The sequence below is a fragment of the Pongo pygmaeus genome, chromosome 13 (genome assembly GCF_028885625.2).
Source record: "Pongo pygmaeus isolate AG05252 chromosome 13, NHGRI_mPonPyg2-v2.0_pri, whole genome shotgun sequence".
NCBI lineage: Eukaryota > Metazoa > Chordata > Mammalia > Primates > Hominidae > Pongo > Pongo pygmaeus.
This window is the reverse complement of record NC_072386.2, coordinates 23,022,475-23,049,262: the sequence shown is the minus strand read 5'-3', so window position 1 is coordinate 23,049,262 and position 26,788 is coordinate 23,022,475. Positions and strand designations below refer to the sequence as shown.

Sequence of the window (26,788 nt, the reverse complement as noted above, 5' to 3'; positions counted from 1 at the left end):
CCCATTAATTTTTTGTTTGTTTGTTGTTGTTTGTTTGAGATGGAGTCTCACTCTTGTTGCCCAGGCTGGAGTGCAATGGCGTGATCTCGTCTCACAGCAAGCTCTGCCTCCTGGGTTGAGGTGATTCTCCTACCTCAGCCTCCCCAGTAGCTGGGATTACAGGTATGTGCCACCTTGCCCGGCTAATTTTTTTGTATTTTTAGTAGAGACGAGGTTTCCCCATGTTGGCCAGGCTGGTCTCAAACTCCTGACCTCAGGTGATCCACCTACCTCAGGCTCCCAAAGTGCTGGGATAAGAGGCATAAGCCACGATGCTCGGTCTAATTTTTGTATTTTTAGTAGAGATGGGGTTTCACCATGTTGGCCAGGCTGGTCTCAAACTCCTGACCTCAAGTGATCCGCCCACCTTAGCTTCCCAAAGAGCTGGGATTACAGGTATGAGCTGCCCGGCCTGAATATTTCTATTTATTTATTACAGTCCATCACTTTCTCTAAGCTCCTAAGACCCATCCTAAGAATATGTTAGCACTATTTCTCAGGGTCCTTGTCAGGGTGTTAAATCCTGTGTTCCAAGTTGATAACCTCTCCCTATTTTGGTTGAGAATTGGAATCCTCAGAATCCAGCCCCATGAATATTCTCCTGCCGTTTGTCAGTACATATTGGTTATGTTCTACAGCTCTTTTAGCTATAGTCTCTTTCCTCCTTTGGCATGTCCTGGTCATTCATGTTGTTATTTAATTTTAGTTATTGGTCTAATGATTAGGTTGGGACTTTAAAGTAGGTCCAGGTGGCAAGGCACCTATCTTTTTTTTGAGACAGGATCTTGCTCTGTCACCCAGGCTGGAGTGCAGTGGCGCAATTTCAGCTAACTACAGCCTCGACCTCCCTTGTTCAAGTGATTATCCAGCTTCTGCCTCCTGAGTAGCTGGGATTACAGGTGCGCACCACCATGCCCAGGTAAAGAGGCACTTATCTTGTAAGGCAGGTATTTTTACATCACCTTCAAGCAAGGAGGAATGCTAAGCTTTAACGAAGAGGAATGGGCAATGTGTTGGGTCCTTCTTGCTCTGCTCTAAAGAAATACCTGGCAGGGAGGAGGGAGAGCATCACGAAGAATAGCTAATGGATGCTGGGCTTAATACCTAGGTGATGGGATGATCTGTGCAGCAAACCACCACAGCACACGTTTATCTGTGTAACAAACCTGCATATCCAGCGCATGTACCCCTAAACTTAAAAAAAAAATAAAGAAAAGAAATACCTGACACTGAGTAATTTATTAGGCCGGGTGTGGTGGCTCACGCCTGTAATCCCAGCACTTTGGGAGGCCGAGGCGGGTGGATCACGAGGTCAGGAGATCGAGACCATCCTGGCTAACACGGTGAAACCCCGCCTCTACTAAAAATACAAAAAATTAGCCGGGCCTGGTGGCGGGAGCCTGTAGTCCCAGCTACTTGGGAGGCTGAGGCAGGAGAATGGCGTGAACCTGGGAGGCGGAGCTTGCAGTGAATCGAGATTGCACCACTGCACTCCAGCCTGGGTGACAGAGCGAGACTCCGTCTCAAAAAAAAAAAAAAAAGATGTTTAATGGCTCATGGTTATGCAGGCTGTACAGGAAGCATAGCAGCATCTGTTCCGGGGAGGCCTCAGGAAGCTTCCAATCATGGCATAAGGCAAAGGGGGAGCAGGGACATCACATGGCTAGAATGGAAACAAGAGAAAGTGGTGGCGAGGTGCACACACTTTTAAATGACCAGCTCTCATGAGAATTCACTACCACGAAGACTGCACCCACCAAGCCATGAGGGATCCACCCTCATGATCCAAACACCTCCCAGCAGGCCCCTCCTCCAGCATTGGGGATTACAATTCAACATGAGATTTGGGTGGGGACAAATATCTAAACTACATCCGGCCACTTGTGAAGGCCCAGAGGTACAGGAAAGACTGGAAGTTAATGATTTTTCAAGTATGTCGACCCAGATATTGCCATCCCATGTTTCCCATCTTCTTTCTTTCTTTTGAGACAGGGTCCCACTCTGTCACCCATGCTGGAGTGCAGTGGCGTGATTGAGGCTCACTGCAGCCTTGACCTCCTGGGCTGAATCAGTCCTCCTACCTTAGTCTCCCAGGTAGCTGGAATCACACGTGCATGCCACAATGCCCTGGTAATTTTTTTGTAAAGACAGGGTTTCATCATGTTGCTCAGGCTAGTCTTGAACTCTTGGGCTCAAGTGATTCTCCAGCTTTGGCCTCCCAAAGTGCTAGGATTACAGGCATGAGCCACCATGACTGGCCTCCCATTTTTGCTCTTTCTCAATCAGGACTCTAACCTTGGTAGCTAACCTTTCAGGGCTGAGAATTCAACCTCTCTAGAGCTCTGCAAATTTTATAATTATGTTTTAGGTCTGATCCTCGGGTTTTTCTGCCCTCTGGCTGTAGGAGATGATAGTATCTTTATATACTGCCAAGAAGGCCCTTCGACTTTCACACTTAATCTTCATCGTCTTTCTTCAAAGGATCTATTATCCCCAACAACAAACATCCTATTACTTCTCAAATGCCTAATATATTGTGTTCCTCCACCCTCCCATGTATTCTTTCCTTGGGTAAAACATCTCCATTAACCACTACTGAAATTTTTAACAACTGTATTACTATCACATGCTAGGGGCTAACAGTGTTTCACCTATCACTAGTGATGATATCCTCATTGTCAACAGACTGCTGAGTGACTCCCAAATTTCATTTTTGGGTTTACTTTCTTGGATCACTCCTGGTACCAATTATTGTAAATTGGGTTCCCCAGGAAGCAGAGATTTGAATCCAGAAAGTTTACTGAAGAGTGGTTTTAGGATCACCATCCTTGGGAGAGTGAAAGAAGCAAGGTTAGGTTGCAGGGCATTCACAAAAAAGTCTCAGTCAATTCCATGCAGAGCACTGGACCTGAGATGGCCCTGTAAAATTTTCCCTCACTGGGGCCAGGGTAACGGGGTCTTTATAACCCTGTACTAATCAGTCTTTGAATGTGGGTTACCATGGGCATGACTTTAAATGAGGCAGCTCTTCTCAGCCAAGGTTGTGTGGGGTGCTTTTTTTTTTTTTTTTTTTTTTTTTTTTTTTTTTTTTTTTTTTTTTTGAGATGGAGTCTTGCTCTTTTGCCCAGGCCGGAGTGCAGTGGTGCGATCTCGGCTCACTGCAAGCTCTGCCTCCCAGGTTCAGCCATTCTCCTGCCTCAGCCTCCCGAGTAGCTGGGACTACAGGCGCCCGCCACTGCGCCCGGCTAATTTTTTGTGTTTTTAGTAGAGACGGGGTTTCACTGTGTTCGCCAGGATGGTCTTGATCTCCTGACCTCGTGATCCGCCCGCCTTGGCCTCCCAAAGTGCTGGGATTACAGGCGTGAGTCACTGTGCCCGGCCTTTTTTTTTTTTTTTTTTGAGACAGAGTTTCACTCTTGCTGCCCAGGCTGGAGTGCAATGGCGCGATCTTGGCTCACTGCAACCTCTGCCTTGCAGGTTCAAGCGATTCTCCTACCTCAGCCTCCCGAGTAGCTGGGATTACAGGCGCCCACCACCATGCCCAGCTAATTTTTCTGTGTATTTTGTGGAGACGGGGTTTCACCATGTTGGCTATGCTGCTCTCCAGCTCCTGACCTCAGGTGATTGGCCCGCCTTGGCCTCCCAAAGTGCTGGGATTACAGGCATGAGCCACCGCGCCCAGCCTAATTTTGTATTTTTTGTAGAGATGAGATTTCTCCATTTTGGTCAGGCTGGTCTCAAACTCCCGACCTCAGGTGATCTGCCTGCCTCGGCCTCCCAAAGTGCTGGGATTATAGGTGTGAGCTACCGCGGCCGGTAGGGTTGTGTAGGGTGCTTAACTGCCAGCTGACAGCCCTTAACATTCCCAGCAGCTGGGAGAGTAAGGGTTTCAGCAGTTCAGAAGAGGAGAGATCTGAGAAGCACACCACACACACCACAACATCCCTAAAATACACTTTCTTTTTTTCTCTTCCTTTTTTTTTTGAGACAGAGTGTCACTCTGTTGCCCAGGTTAAAGTGCAGTAGTGTGATCCCAGCTCACTGCAGCCTCGACCTCCTGGGCTCAACTGATTCTCCCACCTCAGCTTCCTGAGTAGCTGGGACTACAGGTATGTGTAACCATGCCCGGCTAATTTTTTGTATTTTTGTAGAGTCGGGAATCTCACTATATTGCTCAGGCTGGTCTTGAACTCCTGGGTCAAGTAATCTGCCTGCCTCGGCTTCCCAAGGTGCTGGGATTACAGGTGTGAGCCACTGCACCTGGACCTAAAATACACTTTCTAGTGTCTGAATCATTTACAATGGGAAAGAATTCATGTGTTTTGTGTAAAAAAATGTTTTTAAGAAAACTCAAGTAAGGCAACATAATGAGACTTTATCTTCACAATTTTTTTTGTTTGTTTGTTTTTAGACGGAGTTTCGCTCTTGTTGCCCAGGCTGGAGTGCAATGGCGTGATCTCGGCTCACTGCAACCTCTGCCTCCTGGGTTCAAGCGATTCTCCTGCCTCAGCCTCCCGAGTAGCTGGGATTACAGGCATGTGCCACCACGCCCAGCTAATTTTGTATTTTTAGTAGAGAAAGGGTTTCTCCACGTTGGTCAGGCTGGTTTCGAACTCCCGACATCAGGTGATCCACCCTACTCGGTTTCCCAAAGTGCTGGGATTACAGGCGTGAGCCACTGCGCCTGGCCAGAATTATTATTATTATTATTTAATTAGCTGGATGTGGCAGCACATGCCTGTAGTTCCAGCTATTTGGGATGCTAAGGCAGGAGAATCGCTTGAGGCCAGGAGGTTAAGGCTGCAGTGAGCTGTGATCATGCCACTGCACTCCAGCCCGGGTGACAGAACACGACCCTGTCTCAAAAAATAAATAAAAATAAAAAGAGAGAAATCTAGAATGGTAACTCCAAACCTTGGATTCACACAGCAGCAAATCACACTTTGCTGACCTGGCACAGGATTCACTTGTCCATGTGCCCACACTTAACTGTGTATACTGACATTTCATTATTTTTGGGTAAAGGAGCCTTTTCAATCTAACACTATCTTGGAAATGGAAGAAAACATCTGGGATTCACTCCGATAGGAGAACCAAAGCAAAAATATAAACACCATCTGTCAATTTTTCCTTCCAAAGGAGCCTTTCCAAATTTCTGGGAGTTTCCTTTGCCAACTCCTTGTCACAGCAGCTCCAGAAGCAACTGAAGCCACTGAAGTTTCCCATGATGTTCTGGGCTAGGAAGCTAGTGTCCTAGGGCTTCCTGCTGCACAGGTGCACATCCTCAAAGGATGATTCTACCCTCCTTCTACAGGCGCCAGTCTCTTCCTCCTCAAGCAAGAAAGCCAAGTATGGATGTGTCCTTTATACTCTGTACAAAAGTGCCTGGCTCAGGGACCAGGGAGGACTGAAATCCAGCTGCACTCAGCTTGCCAAGCTGTATATCCTGGCACTGCAACCTCTTAGGGAGGGTGCCTTTTCCTATCATGCACAAAGGTACAGTTTAGCCTAGTGGCAGGCCTTGTCCTTGAGCTCACTGATATGATTTAACTCTATTGTAATTGTGTGTCTTACAAGTTTGTCTTCCTCCTGAGAGTTTTGATGGCTGAAGCCTGGTCTTGTTTAACCTTTGTTCCCACTGCAGCACAGAGCTTGGTGTATAGTAGACCTAAGTACATTAATTAGCTGAATGAATTACTATGCACAGAGGTCTTCTGGCCCACTGCCATGACAGTCTACTAACCCCATTTTAAAAAGCTTAATAAAATTATCTTTTACTATTTTACAAGATAACTTTTTGCTATGTTTCCTGCTGTGTTTTTTTTTTCTCTAAATTTTCTCCTGCTTTTCATATCTGGTTCTCCATCTCTCTTATTTTATTTTATTTTTTTTGAGTCTCACTCTGTTGCCCAGGCTGGAGTGTAGTGGCATGATCTCAGCTCACTGCAACCTCTGTCTCTTGGGTTCAAGCAATTCTCCTGCCTCAGCCTCCCAAGTAGCTGGGACTACAGGCATGCGCCACCACGCCCAGCTAATTTTTTTTTGTATTTTTAGTAGAGATGGGGTTTCACCATGTTGGCCAGTTTGGTCTCAAACTCCTGACCTCAGGTGATCCACCTATCTTGGCCTCCCAAAGTGCTAGGATTACAGGTGTGAGCCACCGCACCTGGCCCCTTTCATTAAGTCTTTGAACTACCAAATGATTTTTATTTTTTTATTTTCTTTGAGACAGAGTCTTGCTGTTGCCCAGGCTGGGATGCAGTGGTGTGATCTTGGCTCACTGCAAGCTCTGCCTCCTGGGTTGGCACCATTCTCCTGCCTCAGCCTCCCAAGTAGCTGGGACTACAGGCGCCCACCACCGTGCCTGGCTAATTTTTTGTATTTTTAGTAGAGACGGGGTTTCACCATGATAGCCAGGATGGTCTCGATCTCCTGACCTCGTGATCCTCCCGCCTCGGCCTCCCAAAGTGCTGGGATTACAGTCATGAGCCACCGCACCCAGCCTAGCAAATCAGTTTTTAGAGGCTGGTCATTGCATCTTTGTTCTTGGACTCATTCTCTGTTCTTCTTCTGAAAACTACATTTTCCAGCTTCTTTGACAACCACATACTAGCTATATTCAGCCAATGGGAGGCACCGGAAGAAGACTGGAGGTGAGAGGAAGAAGAAGCCAGGGTAGTTCTTCCTCTTTTGGCTATGGGGCATTTCCTAGCAGTGGCTGCATCGCTTCTGTGTGGTTTCCACTTCCCCTTCTTCTTCTTCTTTTTTTTTTTTTTTTGAGACAGAGTGTCACTCTGTCGCCCAGGCTGGAGTGCAGTGGCATGATCTCAGCTTACTGCAACCTTCATCTCCCGGGTTCAAGCTTTTCTCCTGTCTCAGCCTCCTGAGTAGCTGGGATTAGAGGTGCGCGTCACCAAGCCCGGCTAATTTTTTTTTTTTTTTTTTTTTTGTATTTTTGGTAGAGACAGGTTTTGGCCAAGCTGGTCTGGAACTCCTGACCTCAATTGATCCGCCCACCTTGGCCTCCCAAAGTCAGCCTCCCAAAGTGCTGGAATTACAGGTGTGAGCCACCGCGCCTGGCCTCCCCTACTTCTTTAGTCCCAAGTTCTGCTGCCCACCCCACTCCAGCCAAATCCTATTTCCTCCACAGCCACAAATAATAATTTAGTGTGTGTCCTTTCAGTTTTTCATCCATGCTTATATATATATATATATATATACACACACACACATATATACACATATATATACACATATATACACATATATACACATATATACACACATATATACATATATATACATACACACATATATAGACTATCTCTACACACATTTTTTTTTGCAAAAATAAATACAATATGCATTATTCTGCAACTTGTTTTTTACTCCACAATATACTGCTGTAACTGCGATAGTTACTGCCAAATTGCTCCACGAAAAGATTCTACCAATTTATACTGTTGTCAGCAGTGTATGAGAATGCTTATTTTGCTAGACACGGTGGCTCATGCCTAATCCCAGCACTTTGGGAGGTCAAGGTGGGAGGACTGCTTGAGACCAGGAGCTTGAGACCAGCCTGTGCACCATAGAGAGACTGTTTCTTTAAAAAAAAAAAAAAAAAAAGTTTATTTATCCATCTACGCACCATTGGATACACTTTTTTTTTTTTTTTTGAGACAAAGTCTTGCTCTGTCGCCCAGGCTGGAGTGCAGTGGCGCTATCTCGGCTCACTGCAACCTCTGCCTCCTGGGTTCAAGCGATTCTCCTGCCTCAGCCTCCCAAATGCTGGGATTACAGGTGCACACCACTACGCCGGCTAATTTTTGTATTTTTAGTAGACACAGGATTTTGCCATGTTGGCCAGGCTGATCTCGAACTCCCAACCTCAGGTGGTCCACCCGCCTTGGCCTCCCAAAATGCTGGGATTACAGGTGTGAGCCACTATGCCCGGCTGGATATACTTTTTTATTAAATAATTTTTTTAACTCAATTAAGATGGGGGGCTGAGCATGGTAGCTCATGCATGCAATTCCAGCACTTTGGGAGGCCACGGCAGTAGGATCACTTGAGGCCAAGAGTTTGAGACCAGCCTGGTCAATATAGCGAGATCCTGACTCTACAAAAAAGAAAAAAAATGGCTGGGTGCCATAGCTCATGCCCGTAATCTTAGCACTTTGGTAAGCCGAGGCTGGCAGATTGCTTGAGCTCAGGAGTTTGAGACCAGCCTGGGCAACATGGTGAAACCCTGTCTCTACCAAAAATACACAAAATTAGTCAGGCATGGTGGTATGTGCTTGTGGTCCCAGCTACTCTGGAGGTGGAGGTAGGAGGATCTCTTGAGCCTGGGAGGCAGAGGTTGCAGTGAGCTGAGATCATGCCACTGCACTCCAGCCTGGGTGACAGAAGACTGAAACCCTGTCTCAAAAAAAAAAAAAAAAAACCCCACAAGCTGGGTGCACTGGCTCATACCTGTAATCTCAGCACTTTGGGAGGCGTGGCAGGTGGATCACTTGAGGCCAGGAGTTCGAGACCAGCCTAGCCAACATGGAGAAATCCCGTCTCTACCAAAAATATAAAAAAAAAGCGGTGCATGGTGGCGCATGCCTGTAATCCCAGCTACTTGGAAGCCTGAGGCAGGGGAATCATTTGAACTCGGGAGGCAGAGGTTGCAGTGAGCCGAGATTGTGCCACTGCACTCCAGCCTGGATGACAGAGCGAGACTACATTTCAAAAGAAAACAACACAAACAAACAGAACTTAAATAAAATAAAATAAAATAAAAAATCAGCCAGGTATGGTGGCATGTACCTGCAATCCGAGCTATTAGGGAGGCTGAGGCAGGACGATCCCTTAAGTCCAGCAGTTCGAAGCTGCAATGATCTATGATTGCACCACTGCACTCCAGCCTGGGTGACAGAACAAGGCCCTGTTACCCAGGATGGACTCAAACTCCTGGCCTCACTCCCGCCTCAGCCTCCCAAAGTGCTGAGATTATAGGCATGAGCCACTGCATCAGACCCAGCATTGGATATACTTGATCTTTTTAGCTTTTGCCAATTTGTTAGGTAAAAATTAGAGCCTTGTTTCATTTTAAAAAATTATCAGCCCGGTGAGGTGGCTCACGCCTGTAATCCCAGCACTTTAGGAGGCCGAGGTGGGGAGGATCACGAGGTCGGGAGTTCGAGACCAGCCTGAACAACATGGTGAAACCCCATCTCTACTAAAAATACAAAAATTAGCCGAGTGTTGTGGCGCATGCCTGTAATCCCAGCTATTCAGGAGGCTGAGGCAGGAGAATCACTTGAACTCAGGAGGCAGAAGTTGTAGTGAGCTGAGATCGCGCCTTTGCACTCCAGCCTGGGTGACAAAGTGAGACTCCGTCTCGAAAAAAAAAAAAGAAAAATTATCAGCGATATTGACCATTTTCTCATAGGTTCACTAACTATTTGTATTTCTTCTTTGGCTAATTGCCTCTTGTAAGCTATACACACTTTTTTTTTAAATTGAATCATTCCATTTTTCATACTGATTTGTAAAATTCTTTGTATACTGGGAAAATTAACTTTTTCTGTTATATAGGTTACAAATATTTTCTTCCAGTTTATCTTTTCACTTTGTGTATGGGGTCTTTTGTCATCATCAAATCTGTCAACTATTTCCTTCATGGCTTCTGCATTTGGTGTTATGATTAGACAAGTTCTTTCCATCCCATAACTCAGAAAATATTCTTCTATATTCTCTTTTAGTATTTTGTTGTACCTTTTTGTGTTTGTGTATTCATCTGTTGGAATGGAAAATTATCTACATCATGGTCATCAGGATAATTGCATCTTTATATGATGGTCGTCACATCGTTCTTAGAATTGAGAGAAGCCTCAGAGGTTACCCAGATATCTGAGTCCTTCGTTGTAACTATGAGTTTCTGGGGAAGGGCAAAAGGTTTCAATCTGATCTTCAAGGTTCTAAGGATTCATCCTAACTTTTCTCTTGATTTTCCCTGGAGAAAAGATGTCTTTGCCAAGGATGCCAGTGACTTTTTCTTATAGACTTAGAACTGTTAAACCCAAGCCAAGCCTCTTCCTTCCTGGTTTCTCCAAACTTACCTCCTTCTGCTCTTCCACATATACCCTTTGCTCTACTTACTGATCCTGAACATTCCTGGAAATTTCTTGCATCCATGCCTTTGCCCAGACTACTTTAGGCACCCTTCATTCTATCTGGCCTTTAAGGCCTAACTTAAATGCTTCAATGCCATGAAATCTCCCAATTTCTCAAGTGTACCTGAATTCCCTCTCCTCTCTACTCCTCAGGCATGGATTGTGCTACTTAAGGGACTCAGTTTATTTTCTTTCTTTCTTTTTTTTTTTTTTGAGACAGAGTGTCGCTCTATCACCCAGGCTGGAGTGCAGTGGCGTGATCTCTGCTCACTGCAACCTCCGCCTCCCGGGTTCAAGCGATTCTCCTGCCTCAGCCTCCCAAGTAGCTGGGACTACAGGCGTGTGCTACCACAACTGGCTAACTTTTTGTATTTTTAGTAGAGACGGGGGTTTCACCATGTTAGCCAGGATGGTCTCGATCTCCTGACCTCGTGATATGCCCGCCTCAGCCTCCCAAAGTGCTGGGATTACAGGCGTGATCCACCACACGTGGCCGGACTCAGTTTATTTTCTGTCAGGTGCCATCATTTTCTGGACACCTATCTGCTTGCCTCACTGGGCTGCCTTGAGAGCATCTTTGCAGACTTGTGGTGCCTGGCACATGGTAGGACTTAATTAGTACTGGATGGCTAAATGAATGAAATATTGTAGAGGTGGTTGTCTGTCTTTTCTGTCTCTGTTCTTAGACATTGCAAATGCCTGGTGTATAAAGGGAGGGAGAAAGAAGACGAAAAGAGGAAGGGTGCAGGTTGGTGCCCCTTTTTTCTGTATTGCTGTTGGCAGGCCAGCAGGTATGCTGGCCACTGTCTACGTGCACTGAGAGGGAAAGACACAGGGTAGGGGAAACAGAGGACTGGCATCCTATTCAGCCTCTTCTGGCCCCAGGTGAGTCAACACTGGGATTCACACCTAGAAACTGACAAGTATGAATCACTCCTAGGAAGGTAAAGAGCTATTTGTTTTTCTAGGGAAATGCCTCCACTTCTTTTCCATTTCTTTTTTTTTTTTTTTGAATGGAGTTTTGCTCTTGTTGCCCAGGCTGGAGTGCAATGGCGTGATCTCAGCTAACTGCAATCTCTGCTTCCTGGGTTCAAGCAATTCTCCTGCCTCAGCCTCCCAAGTAGCTGGGATTACAGGCATTTGCCACCACGCCCAGCTAATTTTTTTGTATTTTTAGTAGAGACGGGGTTTTTCCATGTTGGTCAGGCTGGTCTTGAACTCCTGACCTCATGTGATCTGCCCGCCTCAGCCTCCCAAAGTGCTGGGATTACAAGCATGAGCCACCGTGCCTGGCCCTTTTTTTTTCTGAGTCAGTGTTGCTCTGTCACCTAGGCTGGAGTGCCGTGGTGCAATCTCACCTCACTGCAACCTCCACCTCCCCGGTTCAAGTGATTCTTCTGCCTCAGCCTCTTGAATAGCTAGGATTACAGCTGCCACCACCACACCCAGCTAATTTTTGAATTTTTAGTAGAGATGGGGTTTCACCATGTTGGCCAGGCTGCTCTCGAACTCCTCACTTCAGGTTATCCACCTGCCTCGGCCTCCCAAAGTGCTGGGATTATAGGCATGAGCCACTGCGCCCAGACTTTTTTTTTTTTTTTTGAGACAGGGTCTGGCTTTGTCACCCAGGCTAGAGTGCAGTGGCATGATCTCGCTCACTGTAACCTCCACCTCCTGGGTTCAAGCGATTCTCATGCCTCAGCCTCCCACATAGCTGGGATTACAGGCGCCCACCAACATATCTAGCTAATTTTTATTTTGTATTTTTAGTAGAGATGGGGTTTCACCATGTTGGGTAGGCTGGTCTTAAACTCCTGACCTCAGATGATCTGCCTGCCTCAGCCTCCCAGAGTTCTGGGATTACAGGCGTGAGCCACCACATCCGACCTTTTTTTTTTTTTTTTTTTTTTTTGAGACAGAGTAGTCTCGCTCTGTTGCCCAGGCTAGAGTGCAATGGCATGATCATTGCTCACAGCAGCCTTAACCTCCCAGGCTGAGGCCATTTTCTCACCTCAGCCTCCTGACTAGCTGGGACCACAGATGTGTGCAACCATGTCTGGCTAATTTTTTTACAATTTTATTTTATTTTTAGACAGGGTCTCATTTGCAGAACCCAATAGCTGGGACTACAGTCGTGTACCACCATGCCCAACTTTTTTTTTTTGTTGTTAGAGATGAAGATTCACCACGTTGCCCAGGCTGGTCTCGAACTCCTGAGCTCAAGAAATCTGACCATCTTGGCCTCCCAAAGTGCTGGGATTACAGGCGTTAGCCATCGTGCCTAGTCATTTTATTTTATTTTATTGAGACAAGATCTTGCTCTGTCACCCATGTTTGGAGTACACCAGCACAATCCTGGCTCACTGTAGCCTTGACCTCTCAGGCTCAAGTGATCCTCTTATCTCAGCCTCCTGAATAGTTAGGACCACAGGCACATGCCACCATGCCCAGATAATTTGAGTTTTTGTAGAGACAAGGTCTCACTATGTTGCCCAGGCTTACCTAATTTTTACCAAACTTTTTGTAGAGACGGGGGTCTCATTATGTTGCTTAAATTGGTCTCGAACTCCTGGGCTCAAGATTCATCTTATTCAATTAATAATTCTCTGTCTCCTAATTCCAGCAGACATAGAAAGACACAGAAGGCCGGCGCCATGGCTCACGCCTATAATCCCAGCAATTTGGGAGACTGAGGCTTGAGCCCAGAAGTTTACGACCAGCCTGGGCAACATGGTGAGACCCCGTCTCTCCATATATATATATAAAATAATAAAAATTATCCGGGCGTAGTGGCATGTGCCTATAGTCCAAGCTACTCAGAAGGCTGAGGTAGAAGGATCACTTGAGCCCGACAGGTGGAGGTTGCAGGGTTGCAGTGCGCCAACATCACGCCACTGCACTCCAGCCTAGGCGACAGAGCGAGACCCTGTCTCAAAAAAACAAAAAACACCCCAAACAGAAACAACAACAACAACAAAAACCCCCACAGAAGGCAGTGAAGGCTTGGGATAGGATTACCTGGTTTAAACCCATAGAATGTCAGAATTGAAGGAAGACTTAGAGGTCACCTTTGTTTTTTTTTCTTTTGATACAGAGTCGCGTTCCGTTGCCCACCTGGAGTGCAGTGGCGCGATCACGGCTACCGCAGCCTCGACCTCCCGGGCTCAAGCGATCCTCCTGCCTCCTCTCAAAGTGCTGGAGTTACAGGCGTGAGCCACTGCGCCCGGCCTAGAAGTCACCTTTCAACTTAGTCCTCTATACATGGGAAAAGTGAGGTCCAGAAAGGGTATGAGTTGTACCAGGTCGCTGACCCTGAACAGAAGCTAGACGTCTTAATTCCCAAGTAGGACTCGCTGCTAACTCTTTGGGCATACCTTCGCGATTCAAGGCTCTTGGGTTTCCCGCTTTGGCCGCCTCGCCAAACCCAAGTCTTACACTCTTAGTGACCCCCTCCTTTCCTCCTTCCCCCTTAGGTCAGCAGGGTTTACTCATTCCAATTGCAATGCTCCAGGTTGCCGGAGTAGCTCCTCGAGAGAAGAGAGATTAGTTACGTCACCGTCGGCTCCTCCCATTGGTCCGGGCGTGTGGAGCGCGGCGCCATGACGTCAGACGCCCAAAGGGGTGGGGCAGTGAAGGGAAGGAGGAGGGAAGTAGGACTTCAACATGGCGGCTGCGGCACTGGCGGTGGCTACGGTGACGGCCTGGCCCGGAGCAGGCAGAGTTGGAGGTGGTGGCGTTCACTCTCCCTAGGGGCCGTCGGGAGCTCAGCGGAGACCGAGCCTGGGAGGCCGGCCGGTGCCAGCACCTTTCGGCTTCTGAGACGGCGGTAGCAGCGGCATTCAGGTGAGGGGGGCCTCCCTCTGGGGGAGGGGGAAGAGGGGCGGAGTTGGGGGAGGGGGGCTGGTACTGGGAGACTGTGAAACGGTATGGGGGGCCGAGCGAGGTGAAAGGCGCCGGAGCTAGGAGGTGGGAGGGAAAAGTGGCCGGAGATCCGCGATTCGGGGAGGATTCTGGGAGAAGGGTCGGAGTGAGGGGACCGGAGTTGAAGGGGCGGAGGGGAAATGGGATGCGGTAAAATGAGTTCGGATTAAGGAGACTAATACCCTACTGGAAGACGGGCATAGTAGACATCTATCGGGCTGGATTGAGAGCTCGGTGGGAACTAGAGGATGTCAGGGAGGGGGACCCAGATTTTAGTAAAGAAGGTGAGTGGTGGGGAGTTGAGGGTGAGCTGGGAACGTGCGGTGTAGATTTAGTTCTCCCTGAGGCAATGAGATTGGGGAGAAAGGGTGGAGACTAGACCAGAGGTGAGTGATCTTTGGGGATATCTTTGGCCTTGACTGGTCTTCTCCTGGTATGTTTATCCGCCTTTTTTGTTTCTTGGGTGGAGGCTTACCTATACAGTCCACCTGGGCCTTAGGAACCGCCCCAGTCTTTCTTGTGGAACGTCAGGTTCATTTATTTGAGCTATATCAGTGATCTTTGACTTTTGTTGCCAAATGTAATTGTTTCCAGACTAGCGTCTTAAAAGTATGGTTGGGCATAAAAATACGTTTTATGTTAAACTGAAAGAAAAATTGATACTTTTAGTCACCATGCAGTGTTGCGAAACCAGATTTGGTAATTTAGTTAAGTATTACGTATATTTTGTTCTAACTTTACTCGTTAGTGCTTTGTCTCTTCAGTTATTAGCATTTGAGAATTTGAATAGATATGATGGATGTTTTCCTTTTTAATTTTGTCAGATTTGATGGTGGGAAAAACAAGATACTTAGTCTTTAGTGATACATAGTTCTTTCTAGTTAATGTCCCAACCTAAACTAAAAGTTTCCGTATTGGCCGGGCGCTGTGGCTCACGTCTGAAATCCCAGCACTTTGGGAGGCCGAGGCGGGCGGATCACGAGGTCAGGAGTTCAAGACCAGCCTGACCAACATGATGAAACCCCTTCTCTGCTAAAAAGCCAGCCGGGCGTGGTGGCAGGCGCCTGTAATCCCAGCTACTCGGGTGGCCGAGGCAGGAGAATGGCTTGAACCTGGGAGGCGGAGGTTGCAGTGAGCCTAGATCGCTGCATTGCACTCCAGCCTCGGCAACAGAGCGAGACTCCGACTCAAAAAAAAAAAAAAAGTTTACGTATTATGGCAAAGAATGTGAAATGTCTCAAGTCTTAAAAGAATTACATTGTCCGCATTAACTTACTCTAAGTGAAATTTTATTAGTGAAATTTTTGTTTCTAGTTTGTTCTATTAATTCATTGTGTTTATTAAATACCTACTGTGTGTTGCAATAATAAGAGTCATTATAATTACGGAAATGCGAAACTTAATGTTTCTTTAGTGAGTGACCATCGCTGTCATTGCACAGCAGATAACTTTACTAACCTGCTAGAACCTCATTGGAAAAAAACTTTTTTTGTTGTTTCTTTTTATTTTTTTCTAGAGGGAGTCTCGGTCTGTTGCCCAGGCTGGAGTGCAGTGGCGCGATCTTGGCTCACTGCAACCTCCGCCTCCTGGGTTCAAGTGACTGTCCTGCCTCAGCCTCCCGAGTAACTGAGATTATAGACACCCGCCACTACGGCTGGCTAATTTTTGTATTTTAGTAGAGACGGGGTTTCACCATGTTGGTCAGGCTGGTCTCGAACTTCTCACCTCAAATAATCCTCCGGCCTTGGCCTCCCAGAGTGCTGGGATTACAGGCGTGAGCCACCGCGCCCCGCCTTTTTTATTTTTATTTGTATTTTATTTTATTTTTTGAGACGGAGTCTCCCTCTGTCTCCCAGGCTGGAGTGCAGTGGCGCGATCTCGGCTCACTGCAAGCTCTGCCTCTCGGGTTCACGCCATTTTCCTGCCTCAGCCTCCTGAGTAGCTGGGACTACGGGCGCCTGCCACCACGCCCGGCTAATTTTTTGTATTTTTAGGAGAGACGGGGTTTCACTGTGTTAGCAGGATGATCTAGATCTCCTGACCTCGTGATCCGCCCGCCTTGGCCTCCCAAAGTGCTGGGATTACAGGCGTGAGCCACTGCGCCAGGCCTTTTTTTTTTTTTTTTTTTTAAATGAAGGCAAAGGAAAAAAATTAAACTCTATAAATATAAAAACTTCTTCAGTTTCTCTTTCGTTTAGTATTTAAGACTGATTTCCTAATCATGGCATTTCTTCTGTGTATTCTTCTGAAATATTTTTTCATTTTGATTTTGAAGAAGACAGTAACAGTATTCTGAAAAGATAATAATAGATGTGTAGACGAGTCTCATCAATGATTGTTAGTGCATTTTTTAATATTTTTTTTTTTTTTTTTTGTAGAGAAGGGGTCTTCTTATGTTGCCCAGTCTGATTCTGAACTCCTGAGCTCAAGTGATCCTCCCACCACAGCCTCCCAAACTGCTGGGAGGCATGAGCTGCTAGTGCACGTATTTTTGACTGGCAAATGTCACATTATCTTGTGTATCTTTTAACTATGATATTTAAGGATCCCTGACGTTTATTTATTTATTTATTTTTTGAGACTGAGTCTTGCACTGTTGCCCAGGCTGGAGTGCTGTGGTGTGATCTCAGCTCACTGCAACCTCCATTTCCCAGGTTCAAGCGATTCTCTTGCCTCAGCCTCCCAAGTAGCTGGGATTACAGGCACCCACCACCACGCCCGGCTAATTTTTATAGTTTTAGTAGCGACGGGGTTTCACAACGTTGGCGAGGCTGGTCTTGAACTCCTGACCTCAAATGACCTACCCGCCTCAGCCCCCCAAAGTGCTGGGATTACAGACGTGAGCCACGGCGCCCAGCTGGATCCCTGATGTTTAATTCAGTGACTAAAATTCTTATTATTTTCAGCGTTATAGTTGAAATATCATTAGCCTTGAGTGTAAATGCCAATATTACAAGCTTTTCCTGTTCGTTCGTTCTTTTCTTTCTTCCTTTCTTTCCTTCCTTCCTTCCTTCGTTCCTTCCTTTCTTTCTTTCTTTCTCTCTCTCTTTTCTTTCTTTCTTTCTCTCTTTTCTTTTCTCTCTCTCCTTTCTTTCTTTCTTTCTGTCTCTTTCTCTCTCTCTTTCTTTTCGCTCAGTCGCCCAGGCTGGGGTGCAGTGGCTCGATCTCTGCTCACTGCAAGCTCCGCCTCCCAGGTTCACGCCATTCTCCTGCCTCAGCCTCCTGAGTAGTTGGGACTACAGGCGCCCGCCACCATGCCTGGCTAATTTTTGTAGTTTTAGTAGGGATGGAGTTTCACCATGTTAGCCAGGATGGTCTCGATCTCCTGGCTAATTTTTTGTAGTTTTGGTAGAGATGGGGTTTTACCGTGTTAGCCAGGATGGTCTCGATCTCCTGACCTCGTGATCCGCCTGTCTCGGCCTTCCAAAGTGCTGGGATTACAGGCGTCAGCCACTGTGCCTGGCCCCTGTTCTTTAATTATGTTATTGAATGTATTGAGATTTTTCAAATGTAGATCATTTTAAGAGTAATCTTTTTTCCTACAGACTCATTAAAAATATTTATTCCTCATTTATCAGGTGGTTTTCTTTAGACAGTCTTTCTCAAGAAATGCAAAAAGGTAATACAGAGTGCCTTAAAACATTAAATAGGCCGGGCGCAGTGGCTCACGCCTGTAATCCCAGCACTTTGGGAGGCCGAGGCGGGCGGATCATGAGGTCAGGAGATTGAGACCATTCTGGCTAACACGGTGATATCCCGTCTGTACTAAAAAATACAAAAAAATTAGCCGGGCATGGTGGTGTGTGCCTGTAGTCCCAGCTACTTGGGAGGCTGAGGCAGGAGAATGGCGTGAACCCAGCCACTCCGGAGGCAGAGCTTGCAGTGAGCTGAGATGGTGCCACTGCACTCCAGCCTGGGCGACAGAGCGAGACTCCGTCTCAAAAAAAAAAAAAAAACATTAAATAAACCTTTTTTCTAACAATTAAAAAAAAAGAAAAAAAAAACTCTAGCTGAAAAGAAGCTTAGAAATCACCTGGGTTTAGTTTCCCACACAGAATGGGAATCCCTGCTTCTATACCAAAACAAATGAAAATCTATCCTCTTTTCCAGATTTCTAAGGAAGTAATAGGATTTTTCAGAATTTCTTTTTTTTTTGTTTTTGTTTTTTTTTTTTTTGAAACAGAGCTTCGCTCTTGTTGCCCAGGCTGGAGTGCAATGGTGCCATCTCAGCTCACCACAACTGCCGCCTCCCAGGTTCAAGTGATTCTCCTGCCCCAGCCTCCCGAGAAGCTGGAATTACAGGCATGTGCCACCATGCCCGGCTAATTTTGTGTTTTTAGTAGAGACGGGGTTTCTCCATGTTGGTCAGGCTGGTCTCGAACTCTTCAACTCAGGTGATCCATCCGCTTCGGCCTCCCAAAGTGCTGGGATTACAGGTGTGAGATACCGCTCCCGGCCCAGAATTTCTTATAGGAAAAGTATGTTAAATTAGAAAAAAGAAGCAAGCAGAGTAGTGCTCTTCCAACCTGTAACATACAGTGTCCTGTAACATTAGAAAATAACTTGAAGGTAACAGTAATATCTTCCTATGAATCAAGAGTTACAATTTCAGGTTTTAGAAATTTTAGGTGAAAGTAGCAAGATTCACAAAGGAAAGGGTGCTAACACTGGGTATATACTAATGAGCCAGGATTGTTAAACACTTTCTTTCCTTTTTTTTTTTAGATAGTCTCACTCTGGGCCGGGGCGCGGTGGCTCAAGTCTGTAATCCCAGCACTTTGGGAGGCCGAGGCGGGCAGATCACCAGGTCAGGAGATCGAGACCATTCTGGCTAACACAGTGAAACCCCATCTCTACTAAAAATACAAAAAATTAGCCGGGCCTGGTGGCAGGCGCCTGTAGTCCCAGCTACTCGGGAGGCTGAGGCAGAAGAATGGCATGAACCCGGGAGGCGGAGCTTGCAGTGAGCTAAGATGGCGCCACTGCACTCTAGCCTGGGCAACACAGCGAGACTCTGTCTCAAAAAAAAAAAAAAAAAAAAAGTCTCGCTCTGTTGCCAGGCTGGAGTGCAGTGGCACAATCTCGGCTCACTGCAACCTCCACCTCCCAGGTTCAAGAGATTCTTCTGCCTCAGTCTCCCGAGTAGCTGGGACTACAGATGGCGCGCCACCACATCCGGCTAATTTTTGTATTTTTAGTAGAGACAGGGTTTCACCATGTTGGCCTGGATGGTCTCGATCTCTTGACCTTGTGATCCGCCCCCCTCGGCCTCCCAAAGTGCTGGGATTACAGGCGTGAGCCACTGCACTCGGTCCTGTTAAAACACTTTACATAATCTCAGTTCTTGGCCAGGCACAGTGGCTCACGCCTGTAGTCCCAGCACTTTGGGAATCCCAGGCGGGCAGATTGCTTGAGCCCAGAAGTTCAAGACCAGCCTGGACAACACAATGAGACCCGTCTCTACAAAAATTACAGAAAGATTAGCTGGGATTGGTGCTTCATGCCTGTAGTCCCAGGTACACAGGAGGCTGAGGTAGGAGGATCACCTAAGCTCAGGAAGTCGAGGCTGCAGTGAGCTGAGATCATGCCCCTGTACTCCAGCCTGGGCAACAGAGCAAGATCCTACCTCAAAAGAAATAATCTCAGGCGGGCGCTGTGGGTCATGCCTGTAATCCCGGCACTTTGGGAGGCCCACGTGGGTGGATCACCTGAGGTCAGGATTTCAAGACCAGTCTGGCCAACACGGTGAAACCCCGTCTCTACTAAAAAGACAAAAATTAGCTGGGCGTGGTGGCAGGTGCCTGTATTCCCAGCTACTCGGGAGGCTGAGGCAGGAGAATCACTTGAACCTGGGAGGCGGTGGTTGCAGTGAGCCTAGATCATGCCACTGCACTCCAGCCTGGCCGACAGAACGAGTCTCTGTCTCAAAAAAAGAAAAAAAAAAAAAACCACACTCAGTTCTCACACTTGAATTAGGTAGGTAGGTTGTGTTATGCGTGCTTTTTATGTATTGAGGAAACAGGATCACAGAGGTTGTGTAACTTAACTAAGGTTACAGCTAGGTAGAGTGAATTTGAGCTGAAATCTGTCCAATCTCAATGCCTATGCTGCATTCTTTTATGCCATTTTGCCCCTCTTAGGCGGTCACAGGACCATTCCAATTCCTATAAGGTATAAGCACTAGTTTTAAAGTAATACCATTGTGAACTGCTTGTTCTCATTGAAATAATAGTGTAACTGGAATGATAAATAGTTCGTTAAGATTTTAGTCACATTATGTTATCAGAATTCTAGGAGGAAATGAATACCTGATTATTTTGTACTTCACAAAATAAACTGGATAAACTGGATAAATGGCTGAAAGCTTCTTTTTTATATTGCTGAGTCAGATTGGATCTGGTTCATTAAGGGCCAAAATTTGTATTTGGCAGTAATCCTCATGTGTTCTCAGAATGCTTGATTGGTCATTATCAGTTGCTTAATGCTTACCAAACACTTCCAGTGTTTGAGTCACTGAATTGGCTCATGGTAATTGTTAATCTTGTGGTTACTGAGTCAAGAGCCAGCAGTGTGTGTTTTGGCTGCTTCACTTCGTCCCCAACACTTGATATTGTCAGATTTTAAATTAATTTTTTTTTTTCTAATCTGGTGGGTTTGAAATTGTATCTATAGTGTTTTTTATCAGCATTTCCTGAAGCTGGGCATCTTTTCATGTATATTCATTGGTCATTTGTGCTTCTGCGAAGTGTATATTCAATTTCATTGCCTATTTTTTTTGGTCTTTTTTTCTGATTCATTTTTAAGAGTTCTTTATATATTCTGGATACTAATTATTTGTTAATTTATAGGTTGCAAATTTCCTTTCCCAATTTGTGACTTGTCTTTTCATCTTTTCATAGTCTTCTGGTGAGAAAAGCTCCTAATTGTAATGAACTGAATTTTTCAGTCTTTCATGGTTTGTGTTTTTGTTGTTGTTTTTTTTTTTTTTTTTTTGAGGCGGAGTTTCGCTCTTGTTGCCCATGCGGGAGTGCAATGGCGTGATCTTGGCTCACTGCAGCCTCCGCCTCCTGGGTTCAAGCAATTCTCCTGTCTCAGCTTCCCGTGTGGCTGGGATTATAGGTGCCTGCCACCACGCCCAGCTAATTTCTATATTTTTAGTAGAGACAGGGTTTCATCATATTGGTCAGGCTGGTCTTGAACTCCTGACCTCAGGTGATCCACCCGCCTGGGCCTCCCAAAGTGCTGGGATTACAGGCGTGAGCCACTGCGCCCGGCTGGTTTGTGCTCGTTGTATCAAATTTGGGAAATCCTTAGCTGCCAGGCATGCTGTTTTAATAAATACAGTAGTATACCTATCTATAATGTGGTATATCTCATCTGACATTTAGTTCCAGTATCTGCTGGATTACAAAGGCAGACTTCTTAGAAGTTGCTTTCTTATTATCTTGGAGTTATAGGGCCACAGGGTTTTAAAAGGAGGTTGGATTGTGCCTTACATGTGGGTTTCATACATTGTCCAAAACTGAGACACCAACAGATTTGTGAATGAGATGTGCATCTTATTAAATGTTAATGTGATTTGACAATGAGACCTTTGTTGTGTGGACAGTATTATATACAATTGATAGTGTGTCACTCAGTCTAAGCTGTTAGCACTTTCACTAAAATATATTCAAATTTTTTTTGATGTCTAGTTTTTACAGTGTTGGGCTTTATCAGGAATAGTTGTGGATTGTGGAAGAGCTGATATGGAAACATCTTAGAGGAACGTATTTTGCTTTTCTTTTTTTTTAAACTCTGTCCAGTTCCTTGGACTTGTGTGTCTCCTATCTTATCAAGAATAATTGTAGATTGTGGAAGAGTTGATATGGAAGTATCTTAGAAGTATGTTTTTTGCTTTCTTTTTAAAAAAAAAAAACTGTCCAGTTCCTTGGACTTGTGTGTCTCCTAGCTACCATTAAACCCTTATGACTTAAGGTATATGTATAAATACATATATATATCTTGGTGGCATTGATTTTTCTATGTTGTGTATTAAAGCTGCTAAAAAACATTTTTTCTTTTTTTCAATGAGAAGACTAGTGATTACTTTGACTTTAGGAATTATTCTTCTAAGGAGTCGAGTATTTGATCTGGGCAAGGATCACACTGAAATATAAAACATCTGAGTAATTTGGGTTCACTAAAAAAAAAAAGTATAAAACAACCATCAGATTAAAAATACAACACAAATACTGTTTATTTATACAAATAGTATACCTTTGACATTTATGAAAGGCATACTCTTAGATCATTGGGAATCCTTACTTAATGTAACTACCATAGTTTATAGTGTCCTTCATGAAATACAGAAAAGTGTAACGGGAAATTTTTAGTTACCAGCAGATTTGATGGGTAAATAGAAGCGAGCAACAAAGTTAAGCGATTTGAATGCTAAACTTAGTCTTCAGCTTTTTTTTTTTTTTTTTTTTTTTTTAAAAGAGATGGGATCTTGCCCTGGTACCCAGGTTGGTCTTAAATGCCTGGCCTCAAGTAATTCACCTGCTTTGGCCTCCCCAAGTGCTGGGATTACAGACGTGAGCCACCATGCCTGGCGCTTTCAGCTACCTTTAACTCCCTGCCTTTTTCTGTTGTTTGTTACTACCACTGGCCTATTCCAACCTCCTTTAGTAACCTATTGGAAACTCAAGATTAGGCTGTCTTGGGCCGGGTGCGGTGGCTCACGCCTGTAATCCCAGCACTTTGGGAGGCTGAGGCGTGTGGATCACCTGAGGTCAGGAGTTCGAGACCAGCCTGGCCAACATGGTGAAACCCTGTCTCTACTAAAAATAGAAAAATTAGCTGGGCATGGTGGTGGATTCCTGTAATCCCAGCTACTCAGGAAGCTGAGGCAGGAGAATTGCTTGAAGACGGGAGGCAGAGGTTTCGGTGAGCCGAGATTGTACCATTGTACTCCAGCCTGGCCGACAAGAGTGAAACTCCATCTCCAAAAAATAAAAAATAAAAAAGATTAGGCTGGCTTTGCCTGTCTTTTGCTTCATCTCATCATCATGGTCTTGGTCCCAGGTGGGGTTTGCATCCTTATTGGTAAGAATGGAATCTTCCTAATCCTAAAATCTTTCTATAGTTTGGGAGTGTTAACATTTCCTTCAGTAGTTTCGTGGGGAAGGATATGGGCAGTAACTTCCCCATTTCTTTCTTCTAGTAGATCGTTATATCTTTTTTTTTTTTTTTAAAGACAGAGTCTTGCTGTGTCACCTAGCTTGGAGTGCAGTGGTGCGATCTTGACTCATTGCAACCTCCTCCTCCAGGGTTCAAGTGATTCTTTCACCTCAGCCTCCCGAGTAGCTGGGATTACAGGCACGTGCCACCATGCCTGGCTAATTTTTATATTTTTAGTAGAAACGGGGTTTCACCATGTTGGCTAGGCTGGTCTCAAACTCCTGAACTCAAGTGATCCACCTGCCTCATCCTCCCAAAGTGCTGGGATTACAGGCATGAGCCACCGCACCCGGCTGATCATTATGTCTTATAGCATACCTCATGAGAGAAGTGATCTGGCTGCATGGGTGGAATTCAAGGTCAAATAGTCAGCCAAATTAAAAATCACTGCTGGAGCAGACTTTAGGGGTAGTTTGTGAACTTTCAAATTTGGAAATACTTAATTATTATTATTATTATTTTTTGAGATGGAGTTTTGCTCTTGTTGCCCAGGCTGGAGTGCAATGGTACAATTTTGAGCTTATTGCAACCTCCGCCTCCTGGGTTCAAGCAGTTCTCCTTGCCTCAGTCTCCCGAGTAGCTGGGATTACGGGCATGCTCCACCATGCTCGGCTAATTTTGTATTTTTAGTAGAGACGGTGTTTCTCTGTGTTGGTCTGGCTAGACTTGAACTCCCGACCTCAGGTGATCTACCCGCCTCAGCCTCCCAAAGTGCTGGGATTACAGGTGTGAGCCACTGCTCCTGGCCAGACATATTTAATTCTTTCATCAAAGGTTTACTATATTTCCGAGATATTCTAGCCAAAGGAAACAAACTTAACAACTTTTGTTTTCTGAAAATATTTTAGCAAAAATAGGAGGGAGAGGATCAGGAAAAATAACTAATGGGTACCAGGCTTAATACCTGGGTGATGAAATAATCTGTACAACAACCCCCATGACACAAGTTTACCTATGTAACAAACATTCACATGTACCCTTGAACTTAAAAGTTAAAAAAATTTAATGTTAATAAAATCTTAAAAATCATGGAAGGTCTTTAATTGTTTATGTCCTGTCCTATCCGTTTTCTTGAAGAAGAAATATTAGCTAGTTCTTGTAATTTATTTATTTATTTATTTTTTGGGGCAGAGTCCCACTCTCTCACCCAGACTGGAGTACAGTGGTGCGGTCTTGGCTCACTGCAACCTCTGCCTCCTGGGTCCAAGCGATTCTCCTGCCTCAGCCTCCTGAGTAGCTGGGATTACAGTAGGCCCTCGCCACCATGCCTGGCTAAATTTTTGTATTTTTAGTGGAGATGGGGTTTCACCATGTTGGCCAGGCTCGTCTTGAACTCCTGATCTCAGGGGATCCACCTTCCTCAGCTTCCCAAAGTGCTGGGATTAGAGACTTGAGCCACCATCCATGCCTGGCAGTTCTTGTAATTTAATAGGGAATCTTTTTTCCTTTTCTTTTTTTTGGAGACAGGGTCTCGCTCTGTTGCCCAGGCTGGAGTGCAGTGATGCAGTCACAGCTCACTGCTGCAGCCTTGACTTCCTGGGTTCAGGTGATTCTCCTACCTCAGCCTCCCGAGTAGCTGGGACTGCAGGCTCATGCCACCATGCCTGGCTCTTTTTTTTTTTTTTTTGTATTTTTTTTTTGTATTTTTTGTAGAGATAGGGTTTCATCATGTTGCACAGGCTGGTCTCAAACTCCTAAGTTCAAGTGATCCACCTGCCTCGGCCTCCCAAAATGTCGGGATTACAGGTGTGAGTCACAGTGCCCAGCCTGCTCTGGATATATTACTGGCATTATATTTAGTGGAAGAGCATATATATTAGAGTAATGGAGATTTATTTCATTTAGTAGTATAAGAAGTTATGTTTAGGTGCAGTTCTAATTTGAGACATTCTGTGTCTGTCCTGTCTGATATGTCTCCAGCATTGACGGTGGAGATATAAAACATTTCCATCAGTTTAGAAAGTTCTGTTGGACAGCACTGTTCTAGATCAGTGATTCTCAAAGTTTTAGTGTGTGTATGGACAACTTGGATGTATTATTAAAATGTAGATTCTGAGTCAGTAGCTCGGTGTGGGCTTGAGAATTTGTGTTTATTTATTTGTAGAGATGGGGTCTTGCTATGTTCCCTGGTCTGAAACTTCTGGCCTCAAGCAGTCTTCCCACCTTGGCCTCCTAAAGCACCAGGATTGTGGGTGTGATCCACTGTGCCTGGCCTGTGTAAACTTTAAAATAGTGTCTTTAGCCATGAGAGATTATATTGTAATGGCAGAACTCTGGACAGTGAGTTGAAAGATCGAAAGTTGTAGTTCACTTTTTCCACCATCTTGAAGCTTTTAGAGGCCTGCTGGGAATAGGACTTCTAAAAGGCAAATATGTCTGGAAGGCTGTGGTCCAAGGCCATTTTTTTTGGCTATAAGTGGGGTCTCCAGAATCAAAGAGAGCACACAGCTGTTTTTAAATCGAAGGTGTTTATGCCTGAGATGAAACTGAATTCTGTTTGGGCAAGAGATTTGTGCTTATGTATACAAAGCAAAGAACAACACAGTGACTCCTGGTGGCAAACCAAACAAAACCAGAGTAATCTGTGGAAAGGTAATTTGCGCCCATGGAAACAGACATGCCAAATTCCAAAGGAATCTTCCTGCTAAGGCCATTGGACACAGAATTCGCGTGATGTTGTACCCCTCAAGGATTTAAACTAATGAAAAGTAAAAGTGGATTTGTGAACAAAAAAAGTCCTAGTTCAGCTTTCCTGTTTAAAAACCAACCTCTCTCAGCCTTGGATTTTTTTTTAATTTTAATTTTTTTAATTAAATTTTTTTTTTAGTGATGGGGTTTTGCTGTGTTGCCCAGGTTAGTCTCTAATTCCTGACCTCAAGTGATCCTCCCACCATGGCCTCCTGAAGTGCTGGGATTACAGGCATGAGCCACGGTCCCCAGCCTGTATACACTTTTTAAATAGTGTCTTTTGCTATGAGAGCTTGTATTGTGATGGCAGAACTGTGGACAGTGAGATGAAAGATCTAAAGTTCAGGCCAGTCGCGGTGGCTCACACCTGTAATCCCAGCACTTTGGGAGGCTGAGGCGGGTGGATCATGAGATCAGGAGTGTGAGACCAGCCTGACCAACATGGTGAAACCCCGTCTCTACTAAAAATACAAAAATTAGCCAGGTCTGGTGGCGCACGCCTGTGATCCCAGCTACTCAGGAGGCTGAGACAGGAGAATCGCTTGAACTCGGGAGGTGGAGGTTGCAGTGAGCCGAGGTCACGCCACTGCACTCAAGCCTGGGTGATGGAATGAGACTCCATCTCAAAAAAAAAAAAAAAAAGATCTAAAGTTCTAGTTCATCTTACCAATTTAAAAACCAACCTCTCTCAGCTTTGAACTCTTTTTTTATTTTTCAATTTTCTTTAGAGATGGGGGTCTTGCTATGTTGCCCAGTTT

At 45.3% G+C, this 26,788-nt stretch overlaps 1 protein-coding gene across 4 annotated transcripts in view; it reads left to right on the top strand.

Annotated features, from left to right (window-relative positions):
• Window positions 1-13,813: 13,813 nt before the first annotated feature.
• Window positions 13,814-26,788, top strand: part of UBAP1 (ubiquitin associated protein 1) — a 76,345-nt gene continuing 63,370 nt past the window's right edge. For 3 of the 4 annotated variants that reach the window (XM_063650208.1, XM_054502785.2, XM_054502787.2), the window contains exon 1: window positions 13,828-14,042. The gene's annotated coding sequence lies outside the window, so the exon portion shown is untranslated. Of the gene's footprint in view, window positions 14,043-26,788 lie in introns of all 4 variants that reach the window. The other variant, XM_063650207.1, reaches the window with a different exon arrangement.